Below are 12,425 nucleotides of genomic sequence, written 5' to 3' on the forward strand. Positions count from 1 at the left end.
TCGAATAGAACCTAAACAACTTTTTGGATCGAACTCGGATAGAAAAATAGCAACTCGAAACTGTCACAATAATCTGACTAAGACCAAACAGCATCCAAATTTCTAGAACCAGTGTGTAAACCAACAAACCCCGAAAAGCGTAACAACCGAACAAGTCAGCCCGTATACAATTTCAACGAAAGAAAACTGATGTACCTAAACTCGATTTCAAAAATGACACTAAACAGACAAACCTAAAGCCTCAATCGACCTGACGAAAGACCTAATCCGGTGTAATCTGAGTTCCGGTGAACTCAAACGAGGTAGCAAACAACAATCCCAAAATAGATTCTGGCGACCACGCTGTTTTCGGCCAGATTCAACTAGAAACTAACAAGAACGACAAGAAGATTAGGTTCGTTGGAATATCTCAAGAAAACAGACGGATCTTACTCAAACTCTCTTCATTTTTTTTTTGATTTACTCTCACTATGTGTATGTACGTACCCCTTTTTTGTGTGTCTGTGAACCAAGAAGAAGAAGAAGAAAAGAATGGGGTATATTGTTCTTCAAGGTCCAAAATGGAAGAACCCCCTTATTTCTGTGTATAATGTTGTGTGTTATCTGCGTCTGAGAGAGTATGTGTGTGTCGTGTAAATGGTGAGGGTGAGTGTCGATCGGAAGAAAGGAAGAAGATGAGTGTGTATTGTGTATATTAATGGGGTGGTTCATTTTTTGGAGAAGAAAGAAAAAAAAATTGAGATGTGCTCTCTGTGTCCTGTATTCCAATGAAGATAAAAAAATATATAGGGGATTGGGTGGGGTTACGTGGGTGGGTATTGGGGTAGGGTAGGTGGGGTAGGGTATGGGGGCATGGGGTAGTGATGTGTTGTCCAAAATTGATAGGAGGGGTGGTTAATTTTGTTACAAAAGAATAATTGGGGATTAGGTTTGTTAGTGGGTTTATTATTTTTGTATTTTTGTGGGATATAATCATACGGGTGAGGGTACGTGATAAGACAAGGATAAAATGTGTAACTTGGGTTATCGGGAGGGACCAAATTAGGTGTCTACATCATGCACCCTTTGAACGTAAACACGAAGTGTTTTCAGGCAAAGAAGTAGACAGCAAGACCAAATTTGACCCGACTATTACTCAAAGAAAGAAATAGAAGGAAGAAAGACAACCAGGTCTTGACTTAAGACATCCTTCCTACCCAAGTTATGAAAGAATCAAGTCACGGGTATTTCAAAGGACTGGAAGAGAAGTGGACTATACCGAGTTGGAGAGTCGAGTGAGGTTCCATCAAGGTTCCGGTCTGCGGCTCTGTCATTACATAAAAAATGAAAATTACAAGTTAAAACATAAACGAATTTACAAAATCCTAACTATACAGCTTCTGTCGGCTCTTGGCTTGACTTTTATCACCCTATTCTTCAGGTGGGCTCCTAACTTGCAATTTATTTCAACTTGTTGCTTGGATTTCAATTGCTTTGCTTTGTTGCTTGACTTTTCATTTCTTCACCCTATTCTTCAGGCGGGCTCCTGACTTGCTATTTCATCACTTTATTGCTTGACTTTCATTTCTTCACTCTATTCTTCCGACGGGCTCCGGACTTTCTATTTCATCACCCTGTTCTTCAGGCGGGCTCCTGACTTGCTAGTTCATCACCGTATTCTTCAGGCGGGCTCCTAAAACCCAAAATTAAAACTAGAACGAAAATTATCCCAAACAAGAATTATAATAAAGTAGTATTTCATTTTTGAGAGCGTTGTCCCATTTTCCAGGAGGGTCCTGAACAGAAAGTAAAGTCCCATTTTTCATAGGGTCCTGAATTGAAAGTAAATTCCCATTTTTTTCAAGAAGGTCCTGAACAGAAAGTAAAATCAATCTTGCTTAATTACACTTTCACTTTTCCACATTAGTACGAGAAGGCGGACATTGGTGCGCGGTAAAAAATTTCGAGATATCATTTAAGAATTTTCTATTAATAAGCGTCCCTATTTTTTGGATAGGATAGAGAATAGGCATTCCCTAGGGGAACTATAGTCTAGGTCAGAGCTGAGTTAATCATAGCTTTTGATCCATAGGATAGGAAAAAGGGGAGGAGAATAATAAGAATAAGTTTTCCATAAAGAGCTCACGAGACTCCCCATACGAAGAAAGAAGCGACCCACCAGATTCGAATTAGCATATAGAAAAGTGGAATCCGTTCTAAATTCCCTTAATTTCTTTCTCTCCTGTCATGAGGAGTCTCTTTGGTGACGCAGTTTGGCAAATCCCACCTACATCTGCGAAGCTGGATCAGCAGGACGATCCAAAATATTAGGTGGCCCGCGGGCATAGAAAAAAAGAAAGACAATTAAAAAACAATTGTATTACCGATAGTAGTACATGGCTGACTTGGAACTAATTATTGAAAACCATAAATGAGTTTTATATCTTCGAAAGCCTGCTCCCAACAGAAACTATGAAATCCACACTCTAAAAGGTTAGAGTAGACATCAGATAGATAATATGGGTCTAGCACGTGGAAACGCTCTTTAATAGAACTTTAGCCTTAGCTGGCCATGCCCGAAGTCCTTACCTTAACCGCAAGGAGTGGGATGCCAAAATAAAATAAGGATTCAATCCAGCCACAGGTTCCCCTATGGCTACCTTGTAAAGTTGTGAAAAAGCAAAGAAAGAATGGCTATAAACATCATCGACCTTTCATTGATCTTTTGTGCCTCGGGCGTTTGCTAGTCGATCAACCAAGAAATGAGTTGGTCGAGGCGGAGTGACTGAAAGATCTCTGACGTCATCAAAATACCTCCCTTATACAGGAACACGTAGCCAAAGAAGAAGACGCTTTAAGATGATCCCCACAGAAAGTAAAATCCCATTTTTCAGGAGGGTCCTGAACATAAAGTAAAATCCCATTTTTCAGGAGGGCCCTGAACAGAAAGTAAAATCCCATTTTTCAGGAAGGTCCTGATCATAAAGTAAAATCCCATTTTTCAAGAGGGTCCTGTACAGAAAGTAAATTCCCATTTTCAGAAGGGTCCTGAACATAAAGTAAAATCCCATTTTTCAGGAGGGTCCTAAACATAAAGTAAAAATCCCATTTTTCAGGAGGGTCCTGAACAGAAAGTAAAAATCCATTTTTCAGGAGGGTCCTGAACATAAAGTAAAAATCTCATTTTTCAGAAGGGTCCTGAACAGAAAGTAAAATGCTCATTTTTCAGGAGGGTCCTGAACATAAAGTAAAAATCCCACGGATGTGCATTTCTAATGGTAGCTAAATTAAGTGCAGGGAATTTACCCCTATTTCAACAAAGAAAATTTGTCAGTTAAAACTTAATGGTGGCTTGCAACTCTTGGCTTCTCAGGAATCTGCCCCAGCATTCGTTCCTTTCATCTTTCTTCCAAATCGCTGACACCTGCCCTATCTTGCCGCATCATTGCCCCGGATCCAGATTAAGGGAAATGAGTTTTGACTCAAACAATGGGTTTTCATTTTACCATGCCCCTGAGGTGCAGTCTTTTCCCAAATCTGAATGCTTCCACGGATCCAATAGTCTGTCGGTTGATAGACTTTCTTTGCTTCATGTTGAATTACGATCATATTTCTTTTCTGTGCTGTTCCTTGGCTTTTCCTCATATAATTGGAAAGACTGGTAGTAAATTTTGAAATTCTTTCTCGCTTGTTTTGACACAGACTTGACTTAAAATATAAAGAAATGATGGTGACTTCTATTTCGATAAATGACATAAGAAAAGACAAAAAGCATGAATATGTAAATGAAAGAAAAGGTCAATGTCCCATATTTAAAAAGAAAAACTTATCTGAATACGACAACCAACTCCAATGAGTATGACATGCATTTTGGATTGAGCTGCCTGATCTTCCTATCCAAACTCTCTATTTGTTATTGAGTTCATGCCTTTGCTGCTGAGCCGTTTCCTCAAATTCATTGGACTCATACATCACATTCGACTGACGACATCTTAAAAGACTTTCGCCAATAACTCTTTTTCTTTTCACTTTTCGCTTTTCTCTTGAACTCTCTATCGCCTTACGATGCCCGTGAGGGTTTTCACCAATAAGACTCTCATTTTTATTTCTTTCCACTCACCATCGCCTTATGGTGCCTGCAAAGGTATTCACCAATAAGACTCTCTCATTTTCATTTACTCTCAACTCACAATTGCCTTATGATGCCCACGGGGGTTTTCACCAATAAGACTCTCTTATTTTTGTATTTCTTTTCTGATTTCTTATGCTGAGGGAGACAAGCGATACCTCACAATGTATCATCATATCCATTGCATGCTTAGCCTTAACATTATCAAAAATTTATCTGAAGGACTTTCTTTAGTTGTAACTTGACTTTTGGTTCAGGTTAGAAAAGATGGTAAGGGGCTCAAACGATACTTGAAGTGGGGGTGGGACTTACAACTTTTAGAATCGACTCAAACTACATATTAACTCATGCCCCAGTTTTGTTGACTGGGTGAATCTTAAATCTTTATTTGGTTGGACCGAGCCCGAAATAGGACAACCTACGTATCTCACTCACGAGAGAGGAGAATCAGGTCGGACGTAGTTCCATCAACTTGTTCTTTGGTTGGATTTGATTTTTCTTTTATTTTGGAACTCTTTCTTTTATTCTTATTTTCTTGACATTTATCTTTGACTCTATTTTGATTCCAAAAGAGGCATATGAAAGGAAAATAAAGTGAAGCTCAAACGGGTAAACAAAGGATGACACAGTGTTTGGATAGAATAACAAAATGCCTTTATCATATCAATCTTCAAAAATGCAAGTACTAAACATGCAATAAAATCAACAAAGGATCAAATATCATACATAATATCTTTTGACCGCATCAGCATTGATAGCCATTTCTGCCATTTTTTCTTCAATATCTGTCAAATATAAGGCTCCATTGGGCAACACTTTCTTCACAACGAAGGGACCTTGCCAGTTAGGGGAGAACTTGCCTTTCGCTTCAACCTGGTGAGGAAGGATACGTCTCAATACCAACTAACCAACTTCAAAATTCCTGGGATGGACCTTTTTGTTATACGCTTGAGCCATCCTCCTCTGATACAACTGGCTATGACACACAGACGTTAGCATTTTTTCCTCAATCAAACTCAAATGTTCTAGTCAGGTTTTTACCCATTTGTCATCATCAATCTCTGCTTCTACAATGACTCGAAGAGAGGGAATTTCAACTTCTGCAGGGATAACTGCTTCTGTCCCATACACTAATAAATATGGAGTTGTCCATGTTGAAGTGCGAACAGTGGTGCGATAACCTAGCAATGCAAACGGCAACTTTTCATGCCACTGTTTAGACCCTTGTACCTTTTTTTGCAGTATCTTTTTTATATTCTTATTGGCGGCTTCTACAGCACCATTGGTCTTTGGGCAATATGGAGTAGAATTTCGATGTGCGATCTTAAACTGTTGACATACTTCTTGCATCAAATGACTATTGAGATTGGCAGCATTGTCTGTAATGATCATCTTAGGAATTCCAAATCTACAAATGATATTGGCATGAACAAAATCTACCACAGCCTTCTTTGTCACTGACTTGAAAGTTACTGCTTCTACCCACTTTGTGAAGTAGTCAATGGCTACCAAAATGAATTTATGCCTATTTGATGCCTTCGGCTCAATCGGTTCAATCACATCCATTCCCCAAGCCACGAACGGCCATGGAGCGGCCATTGCATGTAACTCAACAGGAGGAGAACGTATCAGATCACCGTGTACCTGACATTGATGACACTTTCGAACAAATTGAATAGAATCCCTTTCCATAGTAAACCAGTAATAACCTGCTCGAAGAATCTTCTTTGACAAGACATGACCGTTCATATGCAACCCGCATACTCCAGAGTGTATTTCAACCATGATTGTCGAGGCTTCTCTCGCATCTACACACCTCAAAAGTCCCAGATCTGGGGTTCTCTTATACAAGATTCCCCCACTTAAGAAAAATCCATTAGTCAAACGCCTAATAGTCCTCTTTTGATCATTGGTGGCATATGATAGGTATTCTCCTGACTGAATGTACCGCTTGATATCCAAGAACCAAGGTTCTCCATCGAGCTCTTCTTCAATCGTATTATAGTAAGCATGCTGATCATGACCCTGTATATGCACTAGATCGATGTAAGCTTTATCAGGATGTTGGAGCATTGAAGACAGAGTGGCTAAAGCATCAACAATTTCATTATGAATCCTTGGAATATGCCTAAATTTCACTAACACAAACCGTTGACATAGCTCCTGCAAGCATTGTCGATACGGGATGAGCTTCAAATCTCGCGTCTCCCAATCGCCTTGAATTTGATGGACGAGCAAATCCGAATCCCCCAACACCAATAATTCTTGGACTCCCATATCAATAGCTAACCTCAAACCAAGAATGCAGGCCTCATACTCTGTTATATTGTTAGTACAGTAGAATCGAAGTTGTACTATTACCAGGAAATGTTGTCCCGATTCAGAGATAAGAACCGCACCTATTCTAACTCCTTTCATATTGATAGCTCCATCGAAGAATAACCTCCAACCTGGATCAGCATCTATAACGACTTCATCGACACACGACACTTCTTCGTCAGGAAAAGATGTCTTTAATGGCTCGTACTCTTCATCAATGGGATTCTAAGCAAGATGATCTGCCAAGGCTTGGGATTTCATGGTGGTTCGAGTCACATATACAATGTCGAACTCGGTAAGCAGTATTTGCCACTTTTCCAATCAACCTATCGGCATAGGCTTCTGAAAGATATACTTCAAAGGATCCATGCGGGAGATGAGATAAGTAGTATAGAATGAGAGATAATGCTTTAACTTCTGTGCTACCCAAGTTAGGGCGCAATATGTCCTTTTAAGAAGTTTACACCTGGCCTCATATGTGGTGAACTTCTTACGAAGATAATAAATAGCCTGCTTCTTTTTACCTATAACATCATGTTGACCCAGGACACAACCGAAAGAATTTTTCATGACTGATAAATATAAGATCAAAGGCCTACCAGGCTCCGGGGGTACCAGCAGGGCGGATTTGACAAATATCTTTTGATTCGATCGAACACTTTCTGACATTCTTCAGTCCATTTTACCGCAACACTCTTTTTCAGCAACTTGAATATGGGCTCACAAGTGGTCGTGAGTTGAGCAATAAACCTGCTAATGTAGTTCAGTCTACCAAGAAAACTCATCACCTCCATTCTATTCTTGGGCGGGGGCAAATCCTGAATGGCTTTGATTTTTGAGAGATCCAATTCAATTCCCCGATGGCTGACTACAAACCCCAACAGCTTTCCAGATGGAACTCTAAATACACATTTTGTCGGGTTGAGTTTGAGATTATACCTGCGAAGCCTTTCAAAGAACTTTCATAAATATTTAACATGGTCGGCCTGACTTTTTGACTTAATAATCACATCATCCACGTAGACCTCAATCTCCTTATGCATCATATCATGAAACATAGTGGTCATGGCTCTCATGTATGTTGCTCTAGCATTCTTCAAACTGAACGGCATCACTCGATAACAATAAGTCCCCCATGGTGTGATAAAAGATGTCTTCTCTGCGTCGTCATCATCCATAATGATCTGGTGATATCCGGTATAGCAATCCACAAAAGAGGCAACCTCGTGTTTAGCACAGTTGTCTAACAAAATATGGATGTTGGGCAGTGGAAAATCATCCTTCGGACTTGCTCTGTTCAAATCACGGTAATCAACACACACTCAAATTTTGCCATCTTTCTTTGGTACGGTAACAATATTGGATAACCACATGGCATAGCGAGCTACTCGAATTACTTTGGCTTTAAGTTGTTTCATGATTTCCTCTTTGATTTTAACACTTACATCAGTTTTAAACTTCCTCAACTTCTGTTTGACAGGAGGGAACGCGAGATCAGTTGGCAATTTGTGAGCCACTAATTCAGTGCTTAAACCAGGCATATCATCATAAGACCATACAAAAACATCCTTGTAATTAATCAATGCTTGAATCATTTCATCTTTTAGCTGTGGCAAAGCATGTACACTGATTTTAGTTTCCCTAACATCTTCTTGATCCCCTAGATTTATTGGCTCAGTCTCATTCAAATTAGGATTCGATTTGGCTTCAAACTGTTCCAACTCTTTGCTTATTTCTTCTAGTGCTTCTTCTTCATCATATTCCCCATCTTGATTCATTACATCTTGATTACTTTAGATTTTAAGATCAGGTTGAAAATTTCGCATGCATGTCATGTCATTAGAATCAGCATAAAGAGAACTGTGTAAAAAAAGAAAAACAAAATATATTAGACACGAAACCAAAGGGACATTGCATTTCATTAAATAAAAGATAGAAGGGTTTAAACATAGATGCCAACATAACATAAACAAACTAAAATCCGAATTACAACTCTGAAATAACTTAGATAAACAGAAAGAAAAATAAATAAACTACCAAAACTCCCTACTGACGGGGAGGAGAGTGACTTCCTAATTATTGAGCCGGACAGCTGGACCTATGAATTGCACGTTTGCCATACTGGTACCTTCTCCTGCTTCGACCATATCAACTTTAACTGGCCTAATATTGAATACTCTGGCAATTTCATCTTTTTCAAAAATTCTTCGGCTTCTTCTTCAGTGATAGGCTTTTTGATAGATGACAGTTCGCTCAGCGTTGGCTTGGACTTTCTTAAGCTTTCAGGCACGAAGCATCTTACTGACCTAGTCACACCCCCTACCTCATCTACATCTTCCACTACTTCTTTCCCGTGATAGGTCATCACAGTCCGCCCATAATTCCAGGGAACCCTTTTCGTATCAACTATCGGAGGTTGGGTCACCGGTTTAAGGACAATAGGCGCTGCCAATGCTCCTTTCACCATCAAGATGGGCTGACTCAGAGCTCCCATCACTGTCAACTTAGGTTTATCCTGACTTAAATCAACATACCTTCTGGCGCCCTGTACTGTGATCAGGGGTTTCTTTGTGCTTTCTTGGGCTTTATCTTCTCTCATTCCTTCTTGGCTCAATGACATTGCTTTCAAAGACTCCGCTACATTCACCGATTTCTCCTCAATGGTCTGTATCTTGACAATAGGCTTATAACCCCTCAAAGACTCTTTCCCATCATATATCAATTCTAACATATTGGCTTTAACATGGGTTGGCAGCGGATTATGGTTAATGTTTGGACCCTCCGGGGCCTGGACCAGCATCTGATTCGTGTCAATTAAATCTTGGACAGCTCTCTTTAAATGCCAGCATTTCTCAATATCATGGCTTGGCATATTAGAATAGTACGCACACCTTAAAGAATAATCGAGATTCCTCGGCGGTGGATTTGAAAGTCTTCCTTGAATTGGGCTTAAAACCTTCAACTTTCTCAACCTATCAAACAAGCTAGCATATGCTCACCAAGAGGTGTGAATTGATTTTTGACCACCTTCTCTTTCTTATACTCGAGCCTAGGTTAAAAACTGGGTCTGAAAGGGTTTTGGTAATTTGGTAGAGCGAATGGGCAACTTTATGGAGCTTACGCGCGCCACTGCGGGTAAGAAGGGGTTGGGGCATATGGTTGTGCGCTATATACTGGGTATATGGGGGTGGTGGAACGGAATATAAAGGGTTTTGTGGAGGGTAGTAATGGTGGAGAGGAATATATGGAGCTTGGGTATAGACTTGGGCTTGGGATTGGGGATAGGGGCGAGGTGGCCTTTTGGGATAGGAATGGGTTCCAGCTACGACATTCGCTACATCCTCTTTCTTCTTTTTACCTCCAAATGCGCCAGATCTACCTTGAATCGCTTGTGTGGTGGCTTTTAAAGCGGCAAAACTCACTATTCAGCCGGTCTTAATTCCGTCCTCTATCATCTCTCCCATTTTGAGGACTTCCATAAAAGACTTTCCCATTGCCGGAAGTAAATGTTGAAAATAGGTCTCATCCTGAGTCTGAATGAAAACTTCTACCAGCTTACTTTCTTTCATTGGAGGCTTTACCCTGGCAACCTGTTCATGCCACCTTATCGCGTATTCCGTAAAACCTTCAGTTCTCTTTTTCTTCATGTTGACCAAGGATTTTTTATCCGAAATTAGGTCGATGTTATACTGAAAATGTTGAACAAATTCAGAAGCCAAATCATCCCAGCTATTCCATTTATCGATGTCTCGATCGATAAACTATTCTGAGGCCAGATCAGAAATACTCTTGCCAAAGAAGGCCATGAGCAGTTCTTTCTTTCCTCCTGCAGCCCTCAACTGGTTACAATAATGTCTTAAGTGTGCCACGAGATCACCTTGTCCTGCATACTTCTCAAACTTAGGCATCTTAAAATTGGGGGGAAGGTTGATGTCTGGGAACATGCAAAGATCTTTATAGGAAACACTCCTATAATCTCCGATTCCTTGCAAATTCCTCATAGCTTGTTCTAAACTTTTCAATTTCCAGGCTATGATATCCTGTTCCTCCATTGCGACAGGTTTCTCTGTATCAAATGGAAATGCGGGCGGCTGAGTGTACCCATACGGTTCATTCATTTGTAAAGTAGGCTCTGGGGCATAATACTGACTATCTGAAACCTTCAGTACTGGCTCACTGGCAGACCTAGGAAGCCTCATTGTGGGACGCACAACATATATGGGAGTTTCATGTGGTGGCGGAGCCACGAATACCGGTATGATCAGTGGCACTGGCTGAGCAGCAGGTCTTTATTGGGGAGCAGCCAAGGGCACACCAGAACTGCCAGGATAATAATGTCGCAGAGTGAATCCTGGCGCGTGTTCGGGTGACTCAGTAGGAGCAGAGCATTGTGCCTGAGAGAGCGGTGGGCAGTTAGAGATATTCCTAAGACCTTCAGGGAGTGGAGGAGGAGGCATTCTGCTGGCCCATGCCCGGTGTAAATCTATCAATTGTTGCCTGAGTCTTACTACCTCATCATTGTGTTCAGCACTTTCTTCCCTGTGATCCTGATCCAGGTCAATGAGCGAATTTTCAATCTCCCTGCTAGCCATGACGAGCTTTACTTTGGATCTAGTGAAGTATGGGTGACTAGCCAGAGTGCTGCAAACCTACCACTGTTATCTGAAAGAACATGCTCATCAAAGACGACATCCGTTAGGATTTGGGCACACAACAAGCATGGGAATCACACTGGTAAAATTGTCCTAAATTCATGTTCATTTCTACCAGCTTTTGAGGGTAGCGAGGTCATTTTAACATCATCCTGATTTTTGTCTACATTTTTTTCTTTCTACACTTAATTATATTATTATTATTATTATTTCATATCCATCTCTGTTCTTTTCCTTTCTCTCGTTATCTACCTTTATTTTATCATTCTTTATGGCTTTTGTTTTCCTTAAAAGAGGAAAAATAATGAAAAACAACGAAACAAAATGATTAGATCGAACCCAAAAGTAGGTTGCCTACGTATCATGTTGTACATGAATCAGATCTTGCGTAGTTCGGGCAGCATGTGCATAAATACTACCCACCTTTTTTTTTGGAGAAAATGAAAACAAACAAACCAAGGAAAGACGTAACATCAAAACATTTTGAAGAAAGAAAACAACAAAACGTACAAAAGTTTGGGACCACTTTAAAACTAAACAACAAATACGAAACAACATTATAGACCCCTAAGACGACACAGGTGAAATTACTAGTAAAGACTCTAATACCCAAAAACAACTTGACTTCGACTTAAAGTAGACACCACCCTACAATGTCAGACACATAAAAGACTCAAAATGAATAAAGATAAGAAATGCTCTTTCAGACTGGTGCTCTGCGTGATGACCCTGGCTGATATGGACCTGCCTCTGAAGTTCTCTTTCTCTTATTTAAGCTTTGTAGCATATCCTGTAAAGACACCCTGATACCAGGGAGGAATCTTCGGGCCCGTATTCCTGCTTCATGAGGAGTGCACTTGGAAAGATTATTCTGACACCTTTCTACCATCTTGAACAAATCTGCTAGCTGAACCCTCACTGTTTCCACTTTGGACCCTACACTTTCATCCCGATGATCGTCTACTATGCATTCTTCCTGTATTCTCCCTCTAAGCTGCACTGGTAAGGGTTGACTGATACCCCGAGGGATACATTGAAGCCAAACCTCATATCCCTGAGTGTGGCCCGAATTATCCAAACTTTCTTTGAGTGTGGCCACACCTATCTTTGTTGCATGCTTCCAAAACTGCTCGTACTTGCTCTCACCTAAGGCTTGGTCCTTGAAGTACTCAACATCCTTCAGAAGATCCACTGCTGGTGGCACGTCCTGCAGCCTACCCAACTGGCGCATTACCATAGAAGGACTGTATGGTCTAGTGCAATTGAGCCCTAACATAACTAAAGGGAGCTGCGTCTGACAACCCAACAATACTATCTTTGGGCAAAGCCACAGATAAGTCCACAAA

This window comes from Capsicum annuum, chromosome 7 (genome assembly GCF_002878395.1).
Source record: "Capsicum annuum cultivar UCD-10X-F1 chromosome 7, UCD10Xv1.1, whole genome shotgun sequence".
In the NCBI taxonomy this organism is placed as follows: Eukaryota; Viridiplantae; Streptophyta; class Magnoliopsida; order Solanales; family Solanaceae; genus Capsicum; species Capsicum annuum.